The sequence below is a fragment of the Nesoenas mayeri genome (assembly GCF_963082525.1).
Source record: "Nesoenas mayeri genome assembly, contig: SCAFFOLD_35, whole genome shotgun sequence".
NCBI lineage: Eukaryota > Metazoa > Chordata > Aves > Columbiformes > Columbidae > Nesoenas > Nesoenas mayeri.
The window spans coordinates 1178438-1191512 of NW_027659961.1; positions in this window are offsets into that span (position 1 = coordinate 1178438).

The following is a 13075-nucleotide window of genomic DNA, read 5'->3' on the forward strand; positions in this document are numbered from 1 at the left end:
TTTAAGCAATACCTCAGACTCTGAGTGCAGTTCCTTCTGGGATCATACCAGACCAGCATCAACTGGGGAAAAACACTCTCCCAGCACTCTTGGATGCAAACCCTCTGGTCCCAAGGGCTGGTAAGGCTGCAGTTTGCTCATGAAACCCCTGGCTTGATCCCCATCCACCACAGTTGTTGCCCTCCAGAGTTCTGCCTGGAAGCACAAAGGCCTGGAAGACTTTGCTGGTGACAACTGATGCAAAGACACGGAGACATCTCAGGTCTACCTACACCTTGTCTTACTAAATTCAGTAGTAGTCTCTCAGTATTTAGGATTCTCCTTTAGCTGTTTCTGAATTAGCAACAGCTTATCTTGATGACCTTCAATTCCTTTTGGAGTTTTAATTGTGTTCTGATCTGAACCATTGCTGTGCCTGGAGGACGCTGTCCTTGAAAACTAGATGGATCCAGGCATATTGTGAAAGTATTTGGTCTTTTGGTTGATTGTATCATCAAGAGACTGAGTGAAGATCCCTGTGTGACGTGCTGCTTGTCCATGCAATACTGGCAGCTGTTGGGTAGAGAAGAGACCAACCTTGCTCTTCTGATGACATGTGATGACTGATGTCCCTGGGAAAGCAATGGAACAGCTTATCCTTGGTGCCATCTCAAGGCACATCAAGGATAAGAGGGTCATTAGGGGCAGTCAGCATGGCTTCACCAAGGGTAAGTCATGCTTGACCAGCCTCATAGCCTTTTATGAGAATGTAACAGGGTGGATGGATGATGGCAGAGCGGTGGATGTGGTCACCTTGACTTCAGTAAAGGCTTTGACACAGTCTCCACAGCATCCTCACAGCTGAGTTGAGGAGGGGTGGTCTGGACAATAGAGTCGTGAGGTGGCTGGCAAACTGGCTTAAGGAGAGAAGCCAGAGAGTGGTAGTCAATGGTGCGGAGTCCAGTTGGAGGCCAGTATCTAGTGCAGTACCTCAGGGGGCAGTGCTGGGGCCAGTATTATTCAATATATTCATTAATAATTTAGATGAGGGAATAGAGTGACTATCAGCAAGTTTGCTGATGACACTAAGCTGGGAGGAGCGGCTGACACGCCAGAGGCTGTGCTGCCATCAGAGACCTGGACAGGCTGGAGAGCTGGGCGGGGAATAACCTGATGAAATTTAACAAGGGCAAGTGCAGAGTCCTGCATCTGGGCAGGAACAGCCCCAGGTTCCAGTATAGGTTGGGAAATTACATATTAGAGAGCAGTGTAGGGGAAAGGCAGCTGGGGGTCCTGGTGGACAACAGGATGACCATGAGCCAGCACTGGGCCCTTGTGGCCAGGAAGCCAATGGGACCTGGGGTGGGTTAGAAGGGGGTGGTCAGTAGGTCAGAGAGGTTCTAATCTGCCTCTGGTGGACGTCATCTGGAATATTGTGTCCAGTTCTGGGCCCCTCAGTTCCAGCAGGACAGGGAACTGCTGGAGAGAGTCCAGCGTAGGGCAACAAAGATGATTAAGGGAGTGGAGCATCTCCCTTATGAAGAAAGACTGAGGGAGCTGGGGCTCTTTAGTTTGGAGAAGAGGAGACTGAGAGGTGACCTTATTAATGTTTATAAATATATAAAGGGTGAGTGCCACGAGGATGGAGCCAGGCTCTTCTCGGTGGCAAACAATGATAGGACAAGGGGTAATGCGATCAAGCTGGAACACAAGAGGTTCCACTTAAATTTGAGAAGAAACTTCTTCTCAGTGAGGGTGACAGAGCCTGGAACAGGCTGCCCAGAGGGGTTGTGGAGTTTCCTTCTCTGCAGACATTCCAACCCGCCTGGACACCTTCCTGTGTCACCTCATCTGGGTGTTCCTGCTCCATGGGGGGATTGCACTGGATGAGCTTTCCAGGTCCCTTCCAATCCCAAACATTCTGTGATACTTTGACACAGCATCCCAGATATAGCATCCTAGATTCACCATCCCAGATACAGCATCCCAGGTACAGCATCCTAGATACAGCATCCTAGATACAGTATCCCAGATACAGCATCCCAGATACAGCATCCCATATACAGCATCCTAGGTACAGCATCCCTGGTACAGCATAATAGATACAGCATCCCAGATCCAACATGTCGAGCTGTGCTCCTCTCCCGCACCAAGTGCTGATCGTGGGGCTCAGGGTGAGGGGGGGCAGGGAGGGCGGGGGGTCCGTGGACTGGAATAAGTTTTGTTTGGGGTTTTTCAAACGTCTCTGCTGACACGTCGTATAAAAACTGATTGCTGCAGTTCTGAAACTGATTGCCCAGTTCTAAAAGCCCCGCACACCAGGACTGAATGTAGAACCAAGCAATTGCACCGTTGCGCGCAATCACATATTCTGACGGATGTCTTTTATGCCACAGCAGTGCGAACGTATTTGCGTTCAAGCACGTATCAGAAACAATGTGTGGACCGAGGATCTGTTGGTATTTTCTCTGTACGGCATGCTTCGTGGTAGCTTACTTGCCGATCGCAGTCTTAGCGGTTTCTATACACGACTCGGTATAGGGAGAGAAAGAGAGCGTATTGGAAAACTTGCGTTTTCTGCGCTGGAACCTAGTTGCTACGCCTTCTGTTTGTCCACGTGAACACACACGATCCCCCACTGAAAACCAAGCAGAAAGCTTTCCACAAGCTCCCAGGTAGGTGCACCCACCACCTCGTGCGCGCGAACGCAGCTGGAGAAAAGCACCTACCTTTTCACACACTGATGCTTAAGCAAACGCCTGGCCATACACATGCACACATCCGCAAGCGCGCCCACTCCCATCTGTGCACAGAAAGACGTACGCGAAACGTACTGACGTGCTTGAGGGTAAACACGTGCGTTGATGGTTGGCGTACTGCATCACGCATACGTGGCTGCACGAGAATATTCTTTTGGAGGGTACGTGCAGATACGTCCCTGTATTTGGACGACCGTGTGCGTGAAAGCGTGTGTGTCTACAAACGATTGTCTGTCCACATGCGTGTGCCTTGATGCAGGCTCCATTTGTGCTTAAGCTAGAGTGAGTGCACAGCTGCGCCGTTTGTTGGCAAGGTTCCGCGTGTTGCACGACGTTGCCCAGTCCTGCATTTCTCACGCGGACAGATGCACGGGAGCTCTGCTAGTAAAGGAGCAAAGACAGTCGTAGGCAGAACTGAATGCTGCTCCGAGCTACTTCTCACCCTTGGCAAATGCTTCACAGTGGCCCGAGGAAAGGCGCTCAGCAGCCGATCTACAAGAGAAACGAAACAGATCATGCCTTAACGCGAAAGAGCAACAGGGCGTCACTGCGCAAGCTTGTCCCTGATCTACAGCTGAGAGCGAACACTTGTGTGTTTGTCGGAGCGACTGTGTCTTGCCTGTAAGTGTCTGGGAGTTTGGCGCAGGTCAGTGTGGCTGTTTCGATAACAACGTCTAGGATACCTGCAGAGCGGTCCCTTTTGGTGCGGGGACACTGTGCCTGTAAGTCAGTCTGTGTTCCTGGCGCCTACTGTATCTATCCGTCGCTCCCCACGCGTGTGAGTCCATGTCTTTCTCTCCACAAGCTTGTGTGCATCTGTTAGCAATCAAGGACACATAACCACGGGCATAGTTATATGCGGTGCTTTATTACAGCGCTGGGAAACCAGGGGTTCGCACCCAAAGCTGGCTTCACAGGTCAGTTTAAGTTACACAGTATTTATACAGTCCATTCACATACATATTCATATATTCATTAAGATACCTAACGGTTACTCAGTATTGATTACAACATTGATTGCAACATCTTGGAACTATTTTGATCATGTGTAGTGTCCTCACTCTATGCGTATTTAGGCTAAGATAAAAGCTAGGTTGTTAAGATAAGGGTATACTCGAACACGATGTGCTTGAACATCCTCTCAGGGACAGTTTACAAAACTGATTCATCCTTTCAGGAACATTTTGTAAAACTGGTTCGGTTACTAACATTTCCCCCCTTTGAAAATGCTTTTCTATTCTTAGACAATGCATTTTCACCTCAATTTCTTCGATTATTGATTGGTAATTCCCTTCAGGTGTGATAGTTCCAGTCATGCCTCTTCATAAGCTGGAGGGCCATCAAATATAGGATTAGCATAATTCCTACTCAGGATACTGAAAATGCGATTGTTCCTAGCATTTGTTTGACTAATTATGCGCTTAATACCCACATACAACAAACAAAGAAGAACAATCACAATTGCAAGTACAACTACACTTTGTAGTAGTGAATGTGCCCATCCTCCCAAATTTAAATTGAATTTATTCAACAGAGCTCCTATCCAGCTCTGTTCTGCATCTTGTCTTTCCTTTTGCAGCTCCACTTGTGTTTGGGTCACCTCGGAAATGTCTTTCTCAACCTCTGAAGTTACGTCTGGAATATGGATGCAGCAGTGATCGATTCTGTCATACAAATATCCACAGACGTAGTTTTTTTTTAATAACATTATGTCGGGTGCCATTCTATTCTGCAAGATCATTTTAGTCGTAGCTTGTAATTGTATATTGAAATCCCAAAAACCTTTTTTAGTTATTCTAGCCAATCGATCCATTTGCCCAATCAATTTATCAATCATTTCTCTATTCCTATAGGCTGCAATTGGTGCAAAGAAAGATTCTAGTGCCCAGCTAAATTTAACACTGCTTGATGGTTCATGCCACATATCGTCCTCGTTTATTTCTGACCTGTAATAGTTCTTGACTATTTTTCAAAGGTGACCTTTTTCCAAATGGGACATAGTGATGACAACCCCAAAGTAATTTATCTAATTGGTCCTCCCATTGGCAAATGTGTAGTCCAGGTCCCATCACTTAGGGCCCAAACTAAATGTCCCATACTGCCTATAACTCCTTTACAGTCAATTTTGTCTTTATCAATGCCAATTTTAAAGGCTGCCTGTGAGTCTAATTGTTTCCAACAAATGCAGCCTATAATCACTGCTACTTTGACAATGGACAAAGGTATCTCTTTAATGTCTGTTTGACAAGTTATCACCCGTGAGCAATTCCGCCATGGTACTATTATTCCTTCTGTTACATCGGACCACCGTATGCACCATGGAATTGCTTCACTGTATTGATATTGTTGTACAATACTTAATGTCCACATATTGTTCCATAATTCAGTTATGTTTTAGTTATCCTGATCTTTGCATTCCCAGTAGGTCTGTTCAACCTTTTGATTCACTGTTTTAGTGGTCCACTTGTCATAGAAGCACCATCCTACATCGTGGAATCGTCCTATTGTAATATACCTCACTTTAGGTAATTTTAAACAATCTGCCCTGTGTCCTGGCGTTTTCCATTTTTGTCGTTCTCTTATCCTTTGTTCAGTTGGGACTTCTTCTATTCTAGTGTGGGATTCACATGCTATCTTACCAGTTCTGTTTATTTCTGGTAAGGTAGTAGTGATCATTCCCCACTGTACTGGGTCCTCAGCTGATTTTGGTATGGGAAGGCAGGCAGCGATGCTACTGATGTTTTGTGTTTGTGCAAAGTCTCAGATTAATCCTATCATTAGGTTCTCTGCCTGATTTTGTACACTTTGTACTACCTGTGGTACCTGGGTACTTTCATTACTATCTACTTTTCTTAGTGGCCTAATTTGCAATTCCATTCGAATAATCTCATTTTTGCATCTATAAATTTTCCATGCATTGGGCGAGCTTTCCCACTGTCTATCAGGGGCCTTGTGGAATAGAGTGGCACTTCCCTCTCCAATTTTCAAAAGCACAAAAACTCAGGGCATAACCAAAACCAAAGCTTGGTAATGCAAACCAGGCATTATTGCGATGTAATCTTGAGTGTGGTTGGACCTAGGATATGTGATCACCACACTCTTGGAACCTTCTTCACACGGGTGTAATGTATCCAGGAGTCCACTCCAGGAACTTTAACTGCGGTAAATGTGGTCAAGAGTTCTTGGTAGGGTCCGTCTCAACATTCTCTCAAAGGCTCTTCTTTCCAGTTTTTCGTATATACAGTGTCCCCAGGTTCTATATTGTGTACTGGATTTTCAAGTGCCAGTGGTCGACTCCACACTAATGCAGATCGGGGTCGATTCAATGTCCTGCCAAGAGACAACACATAATTGTACAAGTCCTGATTACCCTTTATGTGGACCTCTGGATTTGGGTTTGGTGCTTCATAGGGTTTGCCATACAGAATTTCGTACGGACTTACTGACATTCCGCTCTTAGGTTTTATCCTGATACGCAACAATACTATTGGTAAGGCCTGCGGCCATTGAATCTTTGCCTCCTGACAGACCTTACTAAGCTGTCTTTTTAAAGTTTGGTTCATTTTCTCTACCTGTCCACTGGACTGGGGCCTCCAGGGAGTCTGCAGATCCCACTGAATCCCTAAACCTCTGCTAACCTCCTTTACCAGTTGTGCCACAAAATGGAGCCCCCTATCGGATGATATTCCTATTGGTATCCCAAATCTAGGGATTATTTCTTTTAATAACCATTTCACAGTTTCTTTTGCTTGGTTGGTGCAACAAGGGAAGGCTTCTGGCCATCCAGAAAAGGTGTCCACCACAACGAGTAGATATCTATACCCACGAGTTCTGGGGAGTTCCGTGTAATCTATTTGCCAATAATCCCCGGGTTGCATGCCTGTCTTAATTTTCCCCATTTCTATTTTTCTTTTTACTAGAGGATTATTTTTCAAGCAAATTTCACACTTAGCTGTAATGGACTTTGCCATTGTTAACATCTGGACCAAGATAATTTCTTTAGATAAGTTACCAATGCTTCTGCACCCAGTGACACTTCTGAAGTATTCCTCTCATAATAGTGGTTGGCACCACAACTTGTCCATTGCTGGTTACATACCACACAGAATTATTCTTTCTGGCTCTTACTAGACTTGCCAGTTTTCGTCTTCTATGGAATATTTAGGTGGCTCTGAAGGTAATAAATCAATTGCTCTTACGCTCTGGGAGACAAGACCCACCATTGTTCTCACCTGCCGTGCCACGGACCGAGCTGTTTGATCAGCAAGCCGATTTCCCCCAATAATTTTCGATGTTCCACTTTGATGAGCTTTACAGTGCATTATAGCAACTTGCGATGGTTTCTGAATGGCATTAATCAAGTTCAGTATTTCCTTCCGGTATTTAATGTTTGTTCCTTGTGAGGAGAGCAGTCCCCGCTCTTTCCAAAGGGCTCCATGCACATATTCGATGGCTTCCGCACAATCATGTTCCAGATCTCCTTCTTCAGTACCTGCACCCAAAAACTCAGCAGGATTCATTAGGTTAGTAGTTTTAAGAACAACATCATCTTGTTCTGTCAGAATTACCTGGTATTTCATCATTCTGCTTGGGAAAGCCAATGGCCCGCCTTTTGTTCCAATACTGTGGTCACCATATGGGATAGAAACACTTCGGGCCCCATAGATTGCACCGAGGAGGGACCCAGGTGTCCGGGCCCTATAGATTGCACTGAGGAGGGACCCAGGCGTCCAGACCCCATAGATTTGACCAAGGAGGGACCCATGCGTCTGGGCCCCATAGATTGCACTGAGGAGGGACCCAGGCGTCCGGGCCCCATAGATTTGACCAAGGAGGGACCCAGGCGTCCGGGCCCCATAGATTGCACTGATGATGGACCCAGGCGTCCGGGCCCCATAGATTTGACCAAGGAGGGACCCAGGCGTCCGGGCCCCATAGATTGCACTGATGATGGACCCAGGCGTCCGGGCCCCATAGATTTGACCAAGGAGGGACCCAGGCGTCCGGGCCCCATAGATTGCACTGAGGAGGGACCCAGGCGTCTGGTCCCCATAGATTGCACTGAGGAGGGACCCAGGCTTCCGGGCCCCATAGATTGCACCAATGGGGGACCATTGAACTCCTGGGTATCTAGGGGCACTCCTGGGTCCCTCCCGAACTCCTGGGTCCCCTCTACGGGTCCCTGATTTCATTCCCCCCCTGACGCCTGGGTCCTCTATTTGGTCCTTCCCAAATGCCTGGGTCCTCCCACAATGCCTTCCGGCAACTCCTGGGTCCCTGGGGCACACCTGGGTCCCTCCCAGAATTGTGGGTCCCTCCCGGATCCAGCTGTTTGGAAAAATAGCCCACAGGTCTTTTCCAGGATCCTGGTCGTTGGGTTCATACTCCCACGGCAAGTCTTTGTCGCTTGTGTACAAACAACTGGAAGTCTTTGCCCAAAGCAGGCACCTGCATCAAAGCCTGGTTTAGCTTTTGGAAGGCTCCACGTTGTGGCTTTCCCCACTTGAACGTTTTACTCCCTTGTGCTTCATACAAAGGTTTGGCGATCAACCCATAGTCCATAATCCAGAGTCCGCACCATCCTGTCATTCCTAAAAAAGATCTCAACTCAGGTAAGCTTTGTGGTTCTGGAATAGCACAAATAGCACGTATCCTGTTCAGGCTCAGCCTTCGCTGTCCTTGAGAGAGCTCGCATCCTAAATAGATCACAGTCTCGGATGCAATCTGAGCTTTATTTTTCGATACTTTGTACCCGTTCATTCCCAATTGGTTCAATATTTCAATTGTTACCTGGATGCAGAGTTCTCGTGTCTCGGTCGCAATCAGAATATCATCTACATATTGTAGCAACAAATACCATTGTCATCATGATATGATGACCTTGATCATGATATGACCTTTTGTAGTCCATTCCTCGAGTTCCTTAGCTAGTTGGTTTCCAAAGATGGTTGGGCTATTCTTGAACCCTTGTGGAAGGCGTGTCCAGGTTAATTGAGTTTTCCTCCCATTGTGTGGATTTTCCCATTCAAAGGCAAATAGCTTTTTGCTTTCATGGTCAAGGGGTATGCAGAAGAAGGCATCTTTTAGGTCAAGTACAGTAAACCATTTATATTTCTCTTTCACAGATGTTAACGAGGTATATGGATTTGCAACTACCGGATAAATGTCCTTAGTGATCTGGTTTACAGCCCGCAAATCTTGGACTAATCGATAACTACCATCAGGTTTCTTTACTGGAAAGATTGGAGTATTATATTCTGATTCACATTCCTCTAGAATGCCATATTTCAATAATTTTTCAGTTAGAGGTACTATTCCTAACCTAGCTTGTAGTTTCCGTGGGTACTGCCTCAACTGTACTGCCTTGGCATCTTCCTTCAGCTCCACTTCTACGGGCTGGGCTGTTTTTGATTTCCCAGGTATGTCAGTCTCCCATACCATAGGAATCACAGCCTCCTCCACTGCTTGCGGTATTTTCACTACCAGGTTTTCTTTTAATAACAGAATTTGTCCTACCTTAGATTCTGGAATTTTCATTACCGGGTTTCCATCCTCGAATGTTATTACGGCATCCAATTTGGTCAATAAATCTCGTCCTAAAAGGGAGACCGGACAGTCTGGAACATATAAGAACTCGTGGGTTAATTCCTTTCCTCCAAAACACAAATCTAAGGGTTGTAGGAATGGCCGTGCTTCTTCCTTCCCTGTGGCACCAACAATCATTGTCGTTTTATGACCTACTGTTCCCTGTAAGGAATTTAGCACAGAATAGGTAGCCCCTGTGTCCACTAAAAATCTCACACCCTGGTCCCTCACTTGTACCGTCACCAAGGGCTCCTTATTCTGCGTATCCGTTTTCGTGCTTTCATACAGTCAGCTGTCATTACTATACTCCCCCAACACCATGGTCTGTACTGCATTTCCTACTGCGTTTGGTACCCGACTCATGGAACCGGGACGGTTTGGGCATTCGTTTTTCCAGTGCCCTCGCTGCTTACAATAAGCACATTGATTTGAATCGAGCTTTACAACAGGTCCCAAAGGAATTCCCTGAACATTCCGAAACCCACGCCCTCGACCGTTTCTAATTCCTCTACCACGGACCCCTGTTCCTGCTCCCCCGCCTTGTCCTTGGGCCAGGGCCAACAGGTCTTGCCGATAACGCCTTGACTGTTCCTTTCCTCTATTATTATAAACTTTCCAGGCTGTTTCTAACATAACATCCGGATCTTGTAATTGTGCCCCCTCCAGTTTCTGCAATTTCTTTAGAATATCATCTTGAGACTGTCGTAAGAAGATTAAAGCTAACTGAGCCCTTGCTTGTTCTGTTTCGGTATCTAAATCTGTATATCTCCTTGCAGTTTCCTTTAATCTTTCTAAAACGCTGAAGGGGATTCGTTCTTTTCCTGCCTAACACTAAACAATTTTGACCAATTCATTTGTTTCGGTATAGCAGTCTGAACGCCAGTTAATAACCAGTCCTGATACCTCCGGAGGCGACTTAAACCGTTTCCAGTATCATAATCCCATAGGGGATCCTCCTTTGGAAAATTTTCATCAACGAGAAGAAAGCTGAGAGGTAGATCGATCTAGTCCAAACCCTTTTGGGCTGTGTGTGTGTCACAAACCCCCCTGGACAGCGTGTGTGTCACAAACCCCATTGGACAGTGTGTGTGTCACAAACCCCATTGGACAGTGTGTGTGTCACAAACACCCCTGGACAGGGTGTGTGTCACAAACCCCATTGGACAGTGTGTGTGTCACAAACACCATTGGACTGTGAGTGTGTCACAAACACCCCGGACAGTGTGTGTGTCACAAACCCCATTGCACAGCGTGTGTGGAGGGGTTTTGATAGATAAAGAGCTGTTGCTGAATTACTCAGGCTCAGAGGAGTCTCACGGCCGCTTCGGGAAGCTGAGGGCAGACTCTGCTGTTGGAAAGAGGGGCGCTCCTCGGTCACGGGGTCCTGGCATGGCGTGAATCACCGGCCGTATCATCAGTGAGACTCCAGCGCACGGACAGCCCACGATCCTCATCTAGCGAATCCACGCTTGGAGCGTGGACGCGTGATTAGAATATAGTTACATATATACGGAGGCTTGTTTCTGTAATAAATGGCTTAGCGTGATTCACATTGAATCGACTTGTTTTGCTGAGTCCTTATCTCGCTCCTACAAGGAGAGACCCAGGCGTCCGGGCCCCACAGATTGCACTGAGGAGGGACCCAGGCGTCCGGGCCCTATAGATTGCACTGAGGAGGGACCCAGGCATCCGGGCCCCATAGATTGCACTGAGGAGGGACCCAGGCGTCCGGGTCCCATAGATTGCACTGAGGAGGGACCCAGGTGTCCGGGCCCCATAGATTGCACTGAGGAGGGACCCAGGCGTCCGGGCCCCATAGATATATATCGAGGAGGGACCGAGGTGTCCGGGCCCCATAGATTTGACCGAGGAGGAACCCAGGTGTCCGGGCCCCATAGATTGCACTGAGGAGGTACCCAGGCGTCCGGGCTCCATAGATTTGACCAAGGAGGGACCCAGGCATCCGGGCCCCATAGATTGCACTGATGATGGACCCAGGCGTCCGGGCCCCATAGATTTGACCAAGGAGGGACCCAGGCATCCGGGCCCCATAGATTGCACTGAGGAGGGACTCAGGCGTCCGGGCCCCATAGATTTGACCAAGGAGGGACCCAGGCGTCCGGGCCCTATAGATTGCACTGAGGAGGGACCCAGGCGTCTGGGTCCCATAGAGTTGACCAAGGAGGGACCATTGAACTGCTGGGTATCTAGGGGCACTCCTGGGTCCCTCCCGAACTCCTGGGTCCCCTCTACGGGTCCCTGATTTCATTCCCCACCCCGACGCCTGGGTCCTCTATTTGGTCCTTCCCAAATGCCTGGGTCCTCCCATAATGCCTTCCGGCAACTCCTGGGTCCCTGGGGCACACCTGGGTCCCTCCCAGAATTGTGGGTCTCTCCCAAACTCCCGGCTCCCCCCCAAACTCCTATGTTCCTTTCCCAAACTCCTGGGTTCCTTTCCCAAACTCCTGGGTCTCCCCTAAACTCCCGAGTGCCTTGGAGCACTCCTGGGTCCTTTCTGAAGTCCTGGGTCCCTCCCGAACTCCTGGGTCCCTCATGAGCTCCTGAGTCCCTTGGGGCACTCCTGGGTCCATTCCAAACTTCCCGTTCCCTTGGGGCACTCCCAGGTCACCCCCAGAGGCCTTGGTCCCTCCCGAACTCCCGGGTCCGTCCCAAACTCCTGGGTCCCATGGGGCACTCCTGGGTCCCTCTCGAACTCCTAGGGCCCTTGGTGCACTCGGGGTCTGTTCGGACATCCTGGGTCCGTCCCCAAACTCCTGGCTCCCTTGGGGCACTCCTGGGTCCCTCCCCGACCTCCTGTGTCCCTTGGGGCACTCCTGGGTCCCTCCTGAACTCCTGGGTCCCTCCCGAACTCCTGGATCCATCCTGAACTTCTGGGTCCCTCCCCAAACTCTTGGTTCCCTCCCAGAGTCCTGGGTCCTTTGAAGCACTCCTGGGTCCCTTGGGGCACTGCTGGGTCCCTCTCGAACTCCTGGGTCCCTCCCAAACTCCCGGGTCCCTCCCAGAGTCCTGGGTCCCTTGGGGTACTCCTGGGTCCCTCCAGAAATCCTGGAAATCTTGGGGCACTCCTGGGTCCTTCCTGAACTCCTGGGTCCACCCCAAACTCCTGGGTCTCTCCCCAAACTCCTGGGTCCCTTGGGGCACTTCTGGGTCCCTCCCAATCTTCTGGGTCCCTTGGGGCATCACCCGGGGGTTCCGGCTGAATATCGGGGTGTTAACACCAGCGTCACCCAGGAGTTCCGGCTGATATCGGGGTGTTAACACCAGCATCACCCAGGGATTCCAGCTGATATCGGGGTGTTAACAACAGCGTCACCCAGGGGTTCCGCCTGAATATCGGGGTGTTAACACCAGCATCACCCAGGGGTTCCGGCTGATATCAGGGTGTTAACAACAGCGTCACACAGGGGTTCCGGCTGAATATCGGGGTGTTAACAACAGCGTCAGCCAGGTGTTCCGCCTGAAAATCATGGTGGTCCTGGTGTTAACACCAGCGTCACCCGGGGGTTCCGGCTGATATCGGGGTGTTAACACCAGCATCACCCAAGAGTTCCGGCTGATATCGGGGTGTTAACAACAGCATCACGCCGCGGGTTGATGCACAACCCCAGGGTCACGACGGGAGGGCCTGGGGACCTCCCAGGGTTGACCACAACATGTGTCTGTAGGCACGTGTGAATAGACGCTGTATCAAACCCTCATAGTCACACCCGCATTAAGGAAGAGTTGCTTAA